The sequence below is a fragment of the Phyllostomus hastatus genome, unplaced genomic scaffold (assembly GCF_019186645.2).
Source record: "Phyllostomus hastatus isolate PE091 unplaced genomic scaffold, TTU_PhHast_1.1 phas_contig_209, whole genome shotgun sequence".
NCBI lineage: Eukaryota > Metazoa > Chordata > Mammalia > Chiroptera > Phyllostomidae > Phyllostomus > Phyllostomus hastatus.
Window position 1 is genome coordinate 20,100,867 of NW_025333735.1, and position 16,923 is coordinate 20,117,789.

The 16,923-nt window shown below is 40.9% G+C and overlaps 1 pseudogene; it reads left to right on the plus strand.

Annotated features, from left to right (window-relative positions):
* LOC123816423 overlaps nt 1-8,069 on the plus strand; it is a 33,781-nt pseudogene extending 25,712 nt beyond the window's left edge.
* The last annotated feature ends 8,854 nt before the right edge of the window (nt 8,070-16,923 follow it).

Genomic DNA, 16,923 nt, shown 5'->3' on the forward strand with positions numbered 1-16,923 from the left:
AACCTCTTCTCTTTCATCTTTTTTTCTGGCTTTCTAAATAACTATTTTGATAAAAAATACTATTTTGGATCTCAGAAGCTGATTTTTAACCCTTTTAAAAAATTAATTCCTCCTTTAACAGTCCTAATCCCACCCTCTACATAACACTCTCGGTATAAATATATACTTCAGGCCAATTAAGAAAAAGATCATATGCATGAAAATGCAAAGGAAACAAGCATATTAATATGTTTCACAAGTATCCAACTTATAGATAAGACAGATATTTTTAAATAAAAAGCATTTGTATTATCTATTGCTGTGTAATAAATTACACCAGTATTTAGTGGCTTGAAACAATTAACACTTATTTCACAGTTTTCATAGCTCATGAATTTTGGAAGTAGTTAAGCTTTGTGATTCTGGCTCAGGCTCTCACAGGAGTTATAGACCAGAAGAAAAGGGGCTACAATCACCTGAGGGCTGGACTGAGGGTAAAAGATCAACTTCCAAGTGCATGCACGTGACTATAAGCAGAATGCCTCAGTTCCTTGCTGGCTGTTGGCTAGAGAACTCATTTTCTCACCACATGGGCCACTCCTCATTGACAAGGCAACTGACTTCCCTCAGAGCAGGTAATCTGGAAAGATAGAGAGAGCGCAGGAAACCATCTTGCCTATTACGCCCTAGTCTCTGAAATCATAGTGCCACTTTTGCTTTATTCTCGCCATTAGAAGTGGATCACTAAGTCCAGTCCATACCCAGGGGAAGGGGAATTAGGCTCCACCTCTTGGGTTTGATAATTTGTGGACATGTTAAATCACCTCAGCATTCAAAATCACTCTTTGCTCCAGAGTGCAAAAATCAATGACAAAACAAAGATTTCTTGCATAATGGAGCTCAAAGTCTAGTGAGTGTATGAACATGAAAATAAGCAATTACAGTATACTGAGATGTGGGTCCTGGTTTTTTCCCATGTGACATGGGGGACAATAGGTGCTTGGGGGCACACAAGTCAGTACTTGTGAAAATGCTTTTGTATGCGTGTAGTCAAGAAGCAGAATGCCTGCATTTAAATCCCAGTTCTGTCACTTACTGGCTACATGGTCATGGGCCAGTAACTCATCTTCTCTACACCTCAGTCTCCTCACTCCTCACCAGTAATATGAAAGAATAACAGTACCTAACTCATGGGGTCCTGGTGAGTATTCAGTGAGCTTGCATGGGGAAAAGGCTTAAAAAGTCCCTGGACCATAGAAAGGTTAATTATATTAGTTGTAAGCTGTAAGATGTTTTTGAAATGAAAGGTAGTATTGTTCTAATTTCTAAGACTAGGTACATATCCTTATTCCTGTCTTACTGGAAATGAAATTAACTTCTTTTAAATTTAATTTTTAATAATATACTTGTACTTTTTTCTTTTTTAACATATGGCATCTCTAGTAAAATGTGAATGTTGCTTTTCACCTCCACCCAGCCCACTCATCAATCCCACTTCCTTCCCCAGAGGAAACCACTTTAACTGTTTCGTGAATGCTCTTTCAGAACTTTTTCTACCTAATAAAAGCTATATATTTTTAAAATGCTTTAATTCTGCTACTTTACATGCCTTTTTTCTGTTAATAGTTTAACAAATCTTTTCATGTTAGTGACTGTCATTTTACGTGGTCCTTTTAATCCAACATTAAATACTGCAGGCTAGATATACCTTTGATTCTTTAACCATTATTCCGTTGATGGGCATCCAGGTTGTTTCCAACTTCTTATTATTATAAACTATTGTGCAGTAAACATTGCATTTAAACAGACTTTCTGACCTTCAAAAATTTCATGAATATAAATGTTTTTTATTAAATCCTGTTATACTCATTGAACTTTTACAGCTTGCTTACTTACTTAATTAATTAATTAATTGACTTAAAACAACAGAAATTTATTCTCTTACAGTTCAGGAAGCCAGAAGTCCTAGTCAAGGTGTTCTCTGGGTTGGTTCCCCCTGGAGGCTCTGGAATAGAACCTGGTCCAGGCCTTTCTCCTAGCTTTTGGAAATTACTGCTATTTCTTGGCATTGCTTGGCTTGCAGCTGCATCACTCCATTCTCTACCTCCATCATCACAGGACCTTCTTCTGTGTGTGTATATCCACAGTGTCCCTGTCTACAGAATTTTTTAAACTTTTAGATTGACAGCCAGGACTTTCTCCAATGTGACCTTGAACTATTTTTCCAATTTTAGCAGGGGTGTCCAACCTGTGGCCCATGGGCCACATACAGCCCAGAATAGCTATGAATGTGGCCCAATACAAAATCGTAAATTTACTTAAAACCTTATGAGGTTTTTTTGTGAGTATGTGTTGCAATGTATTTAATGTGTGGCCCAAGACAACTCTTCTTCTTCCAGTCTAGATTCTCTGCCAGCTTACATTCACAGCTTGGTTAAGCCTGGGAATTCTCAAGCCCAGCACAAGTAGCAGCCATCACAGATTGCATTATAACTCAGGAAGGGTGGCCCCAGGCAAAACACAGGTGGAGGCTGTCCTTGGCCTGCACCACCTGGGAAACTCCAGAGCCTGTGCACCCAGTGGACAGCTACAGACCACACTGAACCACCACCACTTTATCCCTGCAGAGCTCATCCTCCACAGAAGGTAGAGATTGGTGTCAGTTGTCACAGCCAGTCCTTGCAGCTGACTGGCCTGGGTAAATCTCTCCCATTGACCTGCTGACAGTAATCAATATTCAACTATAAGAGGAGAGTGTACTCGGCCCACATGAAGGGGAGGCTGTGCCACTGGATCCTACAGGACACCAACATACTAGGCCAAGCTACCAATGCCAGGAATCATAGCAGCTCTACCTGATACATAGAAACAAACCCAGGGAGGCTGCCAAAATTAGGGGACAAAGGCACATGGCCTAAAGGAAAGAACAGATCAAAACACCAGAAAAAATAACTGAACCAAGTGGAGATAAGCAATCTATCAGGTGCAGAGTTCAAAACACTGGTTATAAGTATGCTCAAGGAAATTAGTGAGGGCCTGGACAGCATAAAAAAGATCCAGTCAAGAATGAAGGATGCAGTCATTGAAATAAAGAACAATTTACTAGGAAACAACAATAGAGTAGATGAAGCTGAGAATCAGATAAATGATTTGGAAAATAAAGCAATCAGAATATAAGAAGATCAATGATTTGGAACATAAACCAATCAGAATATAAAAAGAAAAAAGAATACAATAAAACAAGGATAGTGTAAGCAGCCTCTGGGACAACTTCAAGCATTCCAACATTCACATCATAGGGGTACCAGAAGAGGAAGAGAAAAAATAAGAAATTGGAAGTCTATTTGAAAAAATAATGAAAGAAAACTTTCCTAATATGATGAAGGAAATACACATGCAAGTCCAGGAAGCACAGAGAGTCCCAAACAAGAGAGACCCAAAGAGGCCCATTCCAAGACACATTATAATTAAAATGCCAAAGGTTAAAGATAAATAGAGAATCTTAAAAACAGCAAGAGAAAAGTAGTTAGTTACCTATGGTGAGTCCCCATAAGACTATGATCTGACTTCTCAAAAGAAACTTTGCAGGCTAGAAGGGATTAGCAAGAAATTACTGAAGTCATGAAAAGCAGGGGCCTACAGCCAAAATTGTTCTACCCAGCAAAGTTATCATTTAAAACTGAAGGGCAGATAAAGAGTTCCCCAGACAAGAAAAACTAAAGGAGTTCATGATCACTAAACCATTACTATATGAAATGTTAAAGGGACTTATTTAAGAAAAAGAAGATCAAAATTATGAACAATAAAATGGCAATAAACATATACTTGTTAACACCTGAATCTAAAAAATAAACTAAGCAAACAAGAAGAACGGAGACAGAATCATAGATATGGAGAGCATTTTGATGGTTGCCAGATGGGAGGGGTGTTGTGGGGGAATGGGTGAAGAGGTGAGAGGATCAAGAAGTACAGATAGGTCATTACAGAATAGTCATGGGGATGTAAAATACAATATAGAAAATGGAGTAGCCAAAAGACATACACACATGACCTATGGTCTTGAATAATGATGTGGGGATTGCCTGAGGACTTGAGAGGTGCTGGGGGGAGGGGGGCAAAGGGGGAAAAGCAGGGACAACAGTAATAGCATAATCAGTAAAATATAATAAAAAAAGAAAAACTATGAAGTTAACCACCTAAACCTAATGATATTTTCAAATTCTGATGCTATACTATAAAATATTTCAGTTTGTGTAGATGGGAATACTAAGTTTATGAGCTAGTGAACTACTCACAGAGCCTTAATGATTTCTCAATTTGGCTACCAAATAAGATTTAATTTTATCAGCCTCAACTCTCCATGGTAAAAAATATTTTTCTCTGGAAGTAATAAGTTACTTCCTCATACTTGTGTGAAGAAATAAAATCCCTTGCTAAAAAGCCCATGTTAGCTAACTCTTATGTTAGTATGGGCATCAAGGCCAGTGAAACAGATTTAATTGTGGGATGTCCTAAAATGGGTGTGGCTGGTGTTCAGTCAAGAGAGTCTGCATATTATATTGACCACTTAACTTATGATAATCTTATTTTGCTTGCTTTGATTTAGAGCTGAGCTCCTTTTTTTCACCTACAAAACCTCCAGGGTGATTTTTTGTTTTTTTAACTGAACAGTTTTTTTTAAATTAGTCATACTCACATAAGAATGTATAAGACATAGATGTGCACTCTGAAGAATAAAAATAAAGTGAGCTTTCTGTCTAGTGTCCCTCAAGAAAGGAAAAGAACATCGTCCCTGTCAAAGAACCACCCTGCGTGGGCCTCCTCATTGCTCAACCCTCCCTGCACCACAGCGGCAATTGATATCCTAAATTTTAGGATAACCATCCCCGTGGTTTTCTTAAGTCTTATGACCTGTGTGCATCCCTAAACAAAATAGTGTTTAGTTTTGTCTGGTTTGAACTCAGTATAAACAGAATCATATTGTATGTTTTCTTCTGGGATGTGCTTCACTCAACATTGTGTTTGTGTTGTGTGTTGATGTATGTAGCTATTAGTTCTTTACTCTCCTTTTTATAAATATACACTAATTAGTTATATATTCTACCCGTGGACATTTGGATTGCTTCCAGATTTTGTTTTGTTTTGTTTTGTTTTGCATTACTAACAATGCTATTTTAAACATTCATGTTCATGTTTCCCAGTGCCAGAGTTTCTAGTCTAGGGTCTACGACTGGGAGTAGAATGGAAGAATCCTAGGACATATCCATGCTCAGTCCTACTACATAATGCCAAACTGTTTTTCAAAGTGCTTATACAGATTTATACCCCTATTCACAGTGTATAAAAGTTTCCATTGTTCCACAACATTTTCTACATTTAGAATAATCAGGCTTATTTTTATCAGTCTGGATGGTAGTATGTGAAAATCTTTCAATGTGCTTTTTTGAATTTCCCTCCTTGTAAGGTTGAGCAATTTGTATTCCTTCCCACCTTCAAAAGATGGCAGAGGCAGAGGAGGGACAGAGAAGACAGCAGTTAGAGAAGAGGATTGCCCCATTTCAGAGTATATCTGGATGACCTAAAAAATGAGACATTTCATAATCTGATCAGTTCTGTCCATCACTGGAAACCCCCTCCCATCTTCTTGGAGAAAAACGTTTGTACTGAGATTGTATTATTGTAAGTGTATCATAATCATCATTGTGGAAACCAGTGTTGATAAGCCACAAAAGAAGGAAGTTTTACTCGTCATTGCCATAAGGTTTTGATGCCTTTGATCTTCACATCTACTGGTTTGGCGACTGGTCCCCAAAGGAAACATTTTGGTATACTTGGTCAGCCTTAAAACTTCAAAGACAACAAGCTGTCCAGCCATCTACACAATTGTCATTGAAATCCCTTGTGTTCTCACAGCTTGTGCTTTTTGAAAGATGAGCAACAAATCAACACCAAGCCGGAGTGAAATAACCAACCAGTCTCAGAGCAACCCTGCAGTCACTTATGAGTCCAGTGGGTCCCATGCAAAGCACCACACAGAGTCCTTACAAAAATAAAGTTAGTGGGAACTAGGTATCTTTCACGCCATTGTAGAGAAGCACTTTATTTGTTTGCTTGCTTTTCTTTTTTTGTTCTATCTCTTTGGGGCATATTTTGTGTAATTAAGGAGTGCTATTAACTGAAGGAAATAGGGCAAAAATGCCTTGCAAATATCTTGCTTTGACAATGCCAAAATTAGCCTATTACATGCATGTGTTGGCCTTGGGACTTATTGTTGTTTTCTTTACTTTTGTTAGTTTTAGATGAGTGGGGAGAAGGTGTGGAGTAAGGATTTGCAGAGATTACTGCAGAAGGCATTTTCTTTTCATAAAAAGGGAAAAGTATACCCACTCATAATCACAAATATTTAAAGTGTGAGACAGATTCTATCCTGCCTTCCACATTAATTAGCTAGGTGAGTTTGAACAAGTCACCTACCCTCTAAATTTATCTGCAAAATGAAAGCATTGTTTCATTGTACACAGTTATTAAAATACCTCTTCCAAATAGGTATTCATTCCCTATTAACTCAGTACCTAATGTGACCCATCAGTGTTAATAACACTGATTCTTGGAGAGCTCAAGATGGAACGTTACTCAGCCATAAAAAAAAAAAAGAATGAAATCTTACCATTGGCAACAACATGGATAGACCTAGAGAGTATTATGCTAAGTGAAATAAGTCAGACAAAGATAAATACAATATGGTTTCACTTACATGTGGAATTTGAAAACAATACAAATGAACAAACAAAACAGAAACAAACTTAGAGATACAGAAAACAAACTGATGGTTGCCAGAGGGAAGGGATTGGGGGATTGGATGAAAAAGGTGAAGGGAGTAAGAAGTACAAATTGGTAGTTACAAAATAGTCACAGGGATATAAAGTATAGCATAAGGAATATAGTCAATAATATTGTAGTAACTATATTTGATGCCTTGTGGGTACTAACTAGACTTATGGGGGGTTACTGCAAGTTATATGAATGTCTAACCGCTATACTGTACACCTGAAACTAATTTAAAATATTGCTAACTGTAATTGAAAAATGAAAATAAAATTTTAAAAAGGTTCTTTCTTTACTGGGGGAAAAATTGTGTCATCGAAGCCTTTAAGCATCAATACCCGTCCTCCTTTGAAACCAGCTCCAGAATTACCCCCAAATAGATTGAAACACTTTTTCTGTCTGCAAGTACTATGTAAGGGTGTAAGAAATGTCAGTTGCCGTCCAGTGCTCAACTAGAGTGGGTGTGCTAGCGGGGTAATGAGATTTTCTTTCTTCGTAAAGGGCAACCCAGTCACCCTAACGATCTAAAGGGAGCCTGGGGTCAAGGCCGGACACCCAACCGCTCCTTTCTCGGGTGGGGAAACCTGGGAAACATTTCTGGGCTCGGGCCAAGTCACGAGGCTACACCAAGGCAGGCATTTTGCAATGCGGAGAGTCCGGCAGGCTTCCGGGGGTGGAGAGAAGTGGGAGAAGTTTTTTTATTCCCTCCCTCCCCGCTAACCCGCTTCCCCTCCGGGATCTGTGAGGCTCCACCGAGGGGCTAGCACCACGCGGGTGCGGGTGGCCCCGAACCGGTGCCAAGAAAGCCAGGCTTTACTGCAGGGTCGCGGGTTGGAGAAGCGCGTGGGGGCGGTCCCTTCTCTTCGGCAGAGACAGCCCCCTGCGCTTTCCCGGACTGTGCAGGGGGCTGGAGGGCGAACGGGAACTGCGGCCCAAGGCGACGCTGGGGAACGCAGACTCGCCACATCGATCGCGGCTGGGAACTCCGGGCTCGCACTTTCCGTAAGAGCGCCCGGGCTTCCAGCCGCGCCGCGCCCCCGCCCCCGGCTCGCGCACTTTCGGTGGTGACGCAGCTGGCCCGGTACTCAGAAATCTGCGCAGAAACCCGGAACCACCCTCCCCACCCCCACCCGCACCCTCACCGCAGCTGGCGCCTGCTCTCCGCCCCCGCCGAGGCGGGCGGGCCGGGCGGCCTCCGGGGCCTGCAGGGCCCAGCTCTGAATTCCGAGGTCCGCGCTGCACTGAGCCCCAGACCCGCAACTTAGGACTCAGGAGTTAAACTTACTGAACGGTCCCTGGGTGTCGGCTAGGTGATAAACGTTTGGTGATATTCATTACTCATGTCACTATGCTAGTGACGTGCGGACTATTAGCTTCACCTAGAGGTGAGGAAACAGGCTAAAAAAAGTTACTAGTTTGAAATCAACAGAAGGCAGCACTGCGAATCAAATCCAGGTTTGTCATGACACGTCTTTATCATCCTTCTCTTAGATTAGCCACTTCGCAGCTTCCATTCCAGTGAGCCGGGAACAGGTAACAGGTGGGACAGGTATACTGAAAGCTGGAGCCCCTCCTTCCGGGGCAGTGGGGCCATTTGCTCCTTGTCGGTGCTCACTTACTTGCCCAAGTGTTCTGCAAAAATACGTTTTTCAAGTGTATCACGAAAAGAAAACTGTGGAAAGCATTTCTCAGACCTTGTGCCTGTATTTTCAAACTGTATACTGGGACCGAGGGCACCTATCATGAGGGGTTGTTGGAGAGTTAAGTAAAACAGTATTTCACATGAGTGCTAACATCTTGAGTACTCTCAGTACCTGTGAATTCTCTTTTCTTTTTGAAGCACTCCCAGGGACGTCTGGGCACTCACCCTCATCACTGGAGGGGGGACACAATCATTCTAGGCCAACGCCCTCTCTGACGGATGAGTTAATCTACTTAGGAAACTCACCCCCATAGCTATCTAATTAGTAACAGACAGGCAGCTAGAGGCTCTCTCTTGGACCTGTGCAACGGCTCTTGGCCACCTCACCAGAAACTTCACAACAGCTCTGAAGCTAAAACGTGATTTTCTCCGAGACCTGATGGTGGTGACGTGGGCGGGGACCTCCAAGAAGGCGAGAAGAGGAAGTCACCGGGCTTGAAGCCTGCTTGCCCCTTGGAGAGGGGAACCCAGCATCTCAGGCTTGAAGCCTGTCCTGCAGGGCTGGGCCCCTTCGGTAACTTGGAGAATGGTTGCAACCCAGTAAAAGATGGAAGGGGTGTGTGTGTATGTGTGTGTGTGCGCGCGCGTGCGCTTCCAGCTATGGAATGTCCAAGTAAATGTAAAGTAAGAGGGAATATGCTGGCTTTAGGTTTCTCTTCCTAGATAGGACAGGGTCCTCCCAAGATAAACCATTTCAGGGCCAGCACAGAATTTTGAAGGGACTTGATCTTGAAAAGTGAAACAGGATAATGGAAGTTTTCCAATATCATGAATTCTTGAGAACTGTTTGGGTTTTAAAATCACTGCCCACTCAAGCAGCTGTTTTTCCCTTCCAAGGCTCCCTTTTGTGAAATGAGCTAGTACCTGGATAGCCCTTTCCCTTGGACACCCTGGAATGGAGGGGATATGAATGGCCTCTCAGTAGACTTGGAGCTCCAAAGGGAAGTAGGACCATGAAAGGACAAGACTCTCTCCTTTCGAAACAAAAACCTCCTTTTTTATCACAAAAATAATTAGTACTCATTGTAAAAAAAGTTATTTTTTTTTCAGAATCAGAAGAAAAGAAAAAAATTGAAATTCTGTACCCAGAAAACCACTGCTGATAATTTGATGGATAGCATTATATGTAATTAGAGTGAGCACACTGCTGTTTTCCTTGGACAACATTTTTTTCCTTTAATTATATTATGACATACTACTAAATACTTTCCATCCATGTCTTTATTTTTGTTACGATTTTATTTATTTTAGAGAGAGAGGAAAGGAGGGAGAAAGATAGGGAGAGAAACATTGAATTGCAAGAGAGAGAAACATCGATCAGTTGCCTCTTGCACATTTCCAACCAGAGATCTGACCCACAACCCAGATATATGCCCTGGCGGGGAATCAAACTGCGACCTTTCAGTTTGTGGGACAATGCCCAACCCACTGAGCCACACCAGTCAGGGCTATCCATGTTTAAAAATGACTATTGAGTATTCTGCTGTGCATTTATTTAGCCAAAGCCTAATTGAAGGAATTAAGACTGTGTCCAGTAGTTTGCTATTGAAACAGCAATGAAGAATGAGACGGCAACAAAATCTTTTAGCACATTCTCGATTATTTACACAGGTAAATATCCTAGAAGTGGTGCTTCTGGGTTCAGGGGTACGATTGCCCTGCAGTAACCTTTTAAGCCAGATTCCCCTCACCATGTTTTCCCCAATTTTCTAGACTTTTTATTCACCAAGAATTTTAGCACCCGTCAGATGCTAGACATGCCTGGATACAGAGATGAATACTTTGTAGCACAAGGTGTCATAGACATTGTCAGAGAAAGCTTTCAGTGGTCAGATGCCCAGTTTGAGGAGGGTTGTAAAAGACCAGTAAACTTTCTTGAAATTTTAGGTGAAAGGAGATGAATGAGGAGCATTGAAGAAGGGTGGGAAGGACAAGAAGAGGTCAAGAGGAATTTCCTGTATGGAAACAGATGGCCTAAGAGCCTGCTATATGATCATATATTTGGGGAAATTGTGAGTTGTGTTGTATGCTTGTACTGAGTGTAGAGCTTGGAAAGAGGGCAGACACAGAAGGGAGGAGTAGCCTTTAATGCCATGTTAACAGCGTTTGGACCTTATTCACATAGTAAATGGAGAAAGTGATTTAAGGAGCCTCCAAGGTCATGATAAAAATTGGATCCCAACACTTAATTCACTGAAGGTCACTCTCTTCATTGGATCCCCAAAATCATTGCTGGGAAAAGAAAACAAATGATAGCAAAATCTGCAAAGGAAACATCCCAAAAGAATGTTGAAATGAGCCCTGGCTGGTGTGGCTCAGTGGATTGAGTGCTACATTGAGAACCAAAGAGTCGCTGGTCTGATTCCCAGTCAAGGTACATGCATGGGTTGTGGGCCAGGTCCCCAATAGGGAGTGTGCAAGAGTTAACCACACACTGATGTTTCTCTTCCTCTCTTTTTCCTTTCCTTCCCCTCTCTCTAAAAATAAATAAATAAAATCTTAAGAAAAAAAAAAGAATGTTGAAATGAAAATTGCAGAGAATCAATCAAATTCAGTGGTAGTAACTAACATGTCCATCACACTTAAGAGTGTGCTGTTTTATCATTAGTAAGATTGGTCATGAGAAAGTTTCTTTTCTTTAAAGAGAAGGGCCTTAATGTTGGTGCATGCCTAGAGATCACTTCAGTTTCCTATCAGGAAAACAAATCAAAGACTTCCAATAAGTCTAAAAACACAGAGCATAGATTTTAGTATGTGAAAGCCCTTCATAAATTGTAAATTAATATTCAATGAAAAACATATTTCTTGGAGGTTGTTTTTAAAAAAACTTCAACTTATAGACAAGGGATCAATAATTCGAATGTCTTCTGGGACCAGGTAGATGATTACTTTCAGTGATACTGGAAATTTCTCGGCTATTTTCTTGTTGATTGTTTCCTCTCTCTCGCTTTTGCTGTCTCCTTGAAGAATTCTGGTTTCATGTATGTTAGACCATCCAATTCTATTTTCCAACACTTGCTATCTCCCTTTCATATTTTGTATCTGCATTTGGATAGGATTTTTTCAGGATCTGACTTCTGAGTCACTAATTTTTTTCTTTTTATCATTTTATTTTTTTTCTCTCGTTTTAAAATTGTTGTTCAAGTATCGTTGTCTCCATTTTCCCTCCACCCCAGCCATCCCCACATCCCACCCTTGATCCTGCCTCCTTTGGCTTTGTCCATGTGTCCTTTATACATGTTCCATGGAAACTGTACCTCCTTTCCCCCCGTTATCCCCTCCTACCTCTCATCTGGTCACTGTCAGTTTGTTCTTTATTTCAGTGACTCTGGTTATATTTTGCTTGCTTGTTTGTTTTGTTGATTAGATTCCACTTATAGGTGAGATCATATGGTAATTGTCTTTCACTGCCTGGCTTATTTCACTGAGCATAATGCTCTCCAGTTCCATCCATGCTGTTGTAAAGAGTAGGAGCTCCTTCTCTCTCTCTCTGCTGCGTAGAATTCCATTGTGTAAACGTACCATAGTTTTTTGATCCACTCATTTACTTATGGGCACTTAGGTTGCTTCCAGCACTTGGCTATTGTAAATTGTGCTGTTATGAACATTGGGGTCCATAGGTTCTTTTGGATTGGTGTTTCAGGGCTCTTAGGGTATAATCCCAGCAGTGGAATTGCTGGGTCAAAAGGCAGATCCATTTTTAGTTTTGAGGAAATTCCATACTGTTTTTCCACAGTGGTTACACCAGTGTGAGACTGTTCTTATTTGCGTCTGCTTCTTAAATTGATCTGTTTTGACTCCCTGTGTTTGTGGTGTGAACTTCTATGGTAGGAGACCTGTGAGATTCAGTGGTGCAGTCTCCTTGATCTTTTGAACTTGATGCTCTTGAGATGCCCTTTATGCCATTTATGTTGGCCCTCTGGATGTAATTGGGTTTTGATTATCATTGGAACGTTCTTTAATGGGTCCTTCCCTCAAGCTGGCTGACTGAGGGTCGCTCCACCCACGATGTCTTATATGCTGTTGTGCAGGTGCAGTCAATTAGTGCTGAAGATTATTCTTCTGTCTGTCCAAGGCTATAAGGTTTCTCCCTCACTATTGTTCAGTTATTTGCTCTGGGTGATTTCTCCACAATTTAATTGTAATACAAGATTGGTCCTGGTAGGCAGTTAGTGTGGCTTCCATTTATTCCTCTGCCCTCTTGCTTCCTCCTCCCAGGATATCTCTTGCCTTTTTCTCCGGCCTCCGGCCTTCTTCTGCAGGTATGGCTAAGTGCTCCCACAGCTGCCCACCAATACCTGGCTTCCACTGACATGAGCCTCTTGATGCAGCTTCCATTTCTGGAGTAGTGTGTGTCCTGCTGCACTGCCAGGGCAGGAGAAGGAGGAAGGAAAGAGGCAGCGCTCTGGTGGCTCTGCCCCTGCACTGCTGGACTGCAGCTGGGAAGGTACTTGCCTTCCCACTGTTGAGCTGCTGAGCCCAGGACCCAGGGCCTGCCCCCACCAGTCAGCTCCATGCCTGGATCCTAGCATCCCTTGACTGCTTAATTTTTTTCTTTAGCTATGTCTAATCTCCTTTTGAATTTGAGTTTTAAATTTCCATCATATTTTTCATTCCTATAAATTCTAGTACAGATTTGTTTAGACAATTCTGTGTAGCCTCTGATTTCTCGCTTATAGTTTCAGGCTTTTATTTCTTGAAACAAAGGATTTAAAGGTAAGCCAATTTTTCCCCTGGCTTGACTTTTATGTGAAATCAGCAATTTTTAAATGCTGGCTATCAATTTAAATTTATTTTTTAAGCAAAGTAGGGAACTCTCTGAGGTTGGATAAAAAGTAAAATGGAAAGATTTCTTTTACATTAGAGGAGTGGATGAAAAAGGGGCCAAATACTAACCTGACAAGCTCAGCAGGAGGCAGTGCAGGACCCTGCAAACTCAGAGACCAAAAGTAACCACAAAGGATGGTCTGAATGGAAAAATTTCTAACTAAAAGTGAGTCATGGCAGAGAGTCATATTCTAGGTCTGTATCTTCCTTGACAAAGGTCAATCTTTACCTTAAGTAAGCCTATTATATTTTTGTATCTAAGACAACATACCTTTGGAATGCCAGAGTAATCCCCCTTTTCTGGACTCCTCAGGGTATACCCTCCACACAAGGGCATCGGATCACAGAACACCTAATTGTTATCTCATTCCCCAAATACCATCTCTATGTGCTCTAAATGTCAATTGTTCACTATCTTATACCAATATAAAAGAAATATCTCTCTCTCCATTTTACTCTTAATCCAATCTGAAAGATTTCCCCACTTTGTTTTCTCCCACCTCCCTAAACGATCATCAGTAGATTTCATGTGACCCTCCCCCCTTATATCTCCTCCTTTCACTGTGATGTATAAATTAAGCTGCCATTTTCCAGAGCATTTTCTCAGTCTGTTGAGGTTTTGCTCCCTGGAAATTGTCATCTGTTTTGCTGAAATAAACTCATAAAAATTCTGTACAGGTTTGGATATTTCTTACATTGGCACAACCCATCTATCAAGCCTGTGTGTATTGTGTCTGTGTGATGCAGAATGCATTCCATTGGAATGCATCTTTTAGGTTCAATAATCACAGACTTGGAGAGGAAAATCTAGTTTCAAGTTTGTTTCTTTTTCTCTATAAATTTACCTTCCAGATAGTATCTAGATTTACTGTTCAGGAAAAATATTTATATATCACAATATAAGGAAATACTCATATAGGATAATACCCTGATCTCAGAGATTTTACATTCTATGCAGTATATGAGATAGACTGAAATATCAAAAGATTGAAAGAGAGAGAAGCAACTAGGAAGTCACTCTCTCAGGTTGGGTCTGGTTTTAAAGAGTTGTAGCTAAAGTGGGTATGTTGCCACTAGAAAGAATGGAACCAATATCAGATATTTAAAGGAAGATGTGACAGAAATTGACAACTGAGTGTGTGTAGGGTAAAAATAAGAGAGAAATGGTATTTCTGGTTAGAAAATGGGAAAATTCTAACCAAGCATCGTGTGTTTCATGGTTGTTTAAAGGATGCCTTCCTTGATTGTTTTGAAGGAAAATTTTTAAAACCTCAATGTCACTTTTCTTTTGACTTATTTCTTGTAAATCAAAGGCAATTGGAATGATTTTCTAATTTATAGAAGGCTCAAAGATGTAATAATTTTTTTTAAGATTTTATTTATTTATTTTTAGAGAGGGAAGGGAGGGAGATAGAGAGAGAGAAACATTAATGTGCGGTTGCTGGGGGCCGTGGTCTGCAACCCAGGCATGTGCCCTGACTGGGAATCGAACCTGCGACACCTTGGTTCGCAGCCCACGCTCAATCCACTGGGCTACGCCAGCCAGGGCAGATGTAATAAATTTTTATATAATTAGCAGAAGGGAAAACATCCAGGTATTAGGGGAAATATTTTAGCTGATACATTCATGTGTATTATTATCCTGTCTTCTACCTTCTTATCATTACAGGATTGGCTTTCTCCTTTAATAAACAAACAAAAAAATGTACACAGGCACATCAAGATTTTGAAATCTCTGTAGGCTTCTCATGTTGGAAAGCTTCATTGAAATAGACCACCAATATTCCCCTAAATCAATGCTGTTATTTCACTCTGGCATTTCACTAACATTGATTGTTTGAAGGGGCTATAGGGAAATTGATGACATTAAGTATGATAGATTATGGATCACATTCAACTCTCATCTCTAGGTAGGCCTAGCAGAAGTAATTCTTATTGCTTTGGTAAGTTGTGAGCATAAGCCTTTGTGTACTTAAGATTTTACCATTAAAAATCTATCAATCTCCTAATCCTTGCAATAGGTTGCAGTTGGGCTTTAACTTTAGGTGTAGTTGGTTCTTTGGTGGGACAGCAGCCTATTGTAAATGATTAAAACCCAACACTTTTTTCCCCTCTTCTGCACCTTTTTAGTTCTAAAACAAATGGTAAGTGTTTTAGTTCTAAAACACTTATTAACACCCTAGAATAAAGACAGCACTAGGAGAATTGGGTTGCTTATGTAGATTTAAGACACAGACCCAGGACCCAGGACCCAGCAAGGACCCAGGTAGGATTATGGTTGTAATACTTTAGGAATTACCAAGCAAATTCACCTGCACGATGTCACATTTGAATCTCACTGCTGCAATTCTGTCCTGATAGTTGGTTAGTGCCTTAGTTCAGGTGACTATTAACAAAGCACCGTAGACTGGGTGGTTTATAGACAATAACATTTATTTCTCACAGTTCTGGAGGCTGCATGTCTGAGATCAGAGTGCTAGCATGGTTGGGTTCTAGTAATAACCATCTTCTGGGTTGCAGACTACCCTCTTATTGTATCTCCACATGGCAGAAAGACAGTGAGAGAGCTGTCTGGGGTCTTTCATATGGGCACTAATTCTATTCTCAAGGGCTCTACCCTCATGACCTAATTACCACCCACAGGTACTACCTCCTAATATGGTAACATTGGGGGTAGGATTTCAACACAAGATTTTTTGGGGGAGAGGAAGGACACAAAGATTCAGTCCATTGCAGTTGGGCATGCCTATTGTACCAGTGTAGAGAGATTATCAGAGTTGCTTTGAAGTTTTTTGTTCAATATCACAAAGCTCACACATATGAAAACAAGGACTAGAACCTAAATCTTATGGAAAAAAGTCTGGCATTTTCTGCCTCAAATTCCTTCTCAGCCATTCAGTTTAATGAGTGTTCCTTTGAGGCCCATCACATGTGTAACTTCATGAGGCTCTGAGGGTGGCAAGACTGCACAACAGTGCCACTGGTCTCAGGGGACTTAGAGCTTATTTGGTCAAAGTTTGTGTACATATAAAATGGCTACAGCATGAACTGTATTTTCATACAGTATTTTAGGACTTCAGAGAAAGTGAAAATCATCATGGGCTGCTCAATGGGGAAGACTTCATGGAGGAGGCCTATGGGTGTTCATGGATGTGCTATAGCAAATAGGGTCACTAGGAGCTAACCCTCTTGGGCACCCACCCTGTGTCAGGTGCTGTGCTAGGTCCCTCTCATAGCTCCTCTCCTTTCAACCTCACTATAGTCCTCTGAGGAAGGTGTCATACTCTCCACTTTGCAGATGAGAAAAACCATGCTCAGAGAGGTGGAAGGTACAACTGTCCAAACACACAGATGGGACAGTACCAATGGTGAACATATGGGGACAACTGTCCTAACCCTTAACCACTACTGAACATGATTTTATATTAAAATATGACTTTAAAATGCATGCAAAATTCTGTACAGTCTCCCAAAGTGAAAAAAACAATGGCAGTTTCCCCTTGCTGGACATATGGTCAGACTTGTGGGATAGAACAGAGAGGGGGAATGTGTTATGTTCCACACTTACACTTTATAAAAGAAAGTCCCAC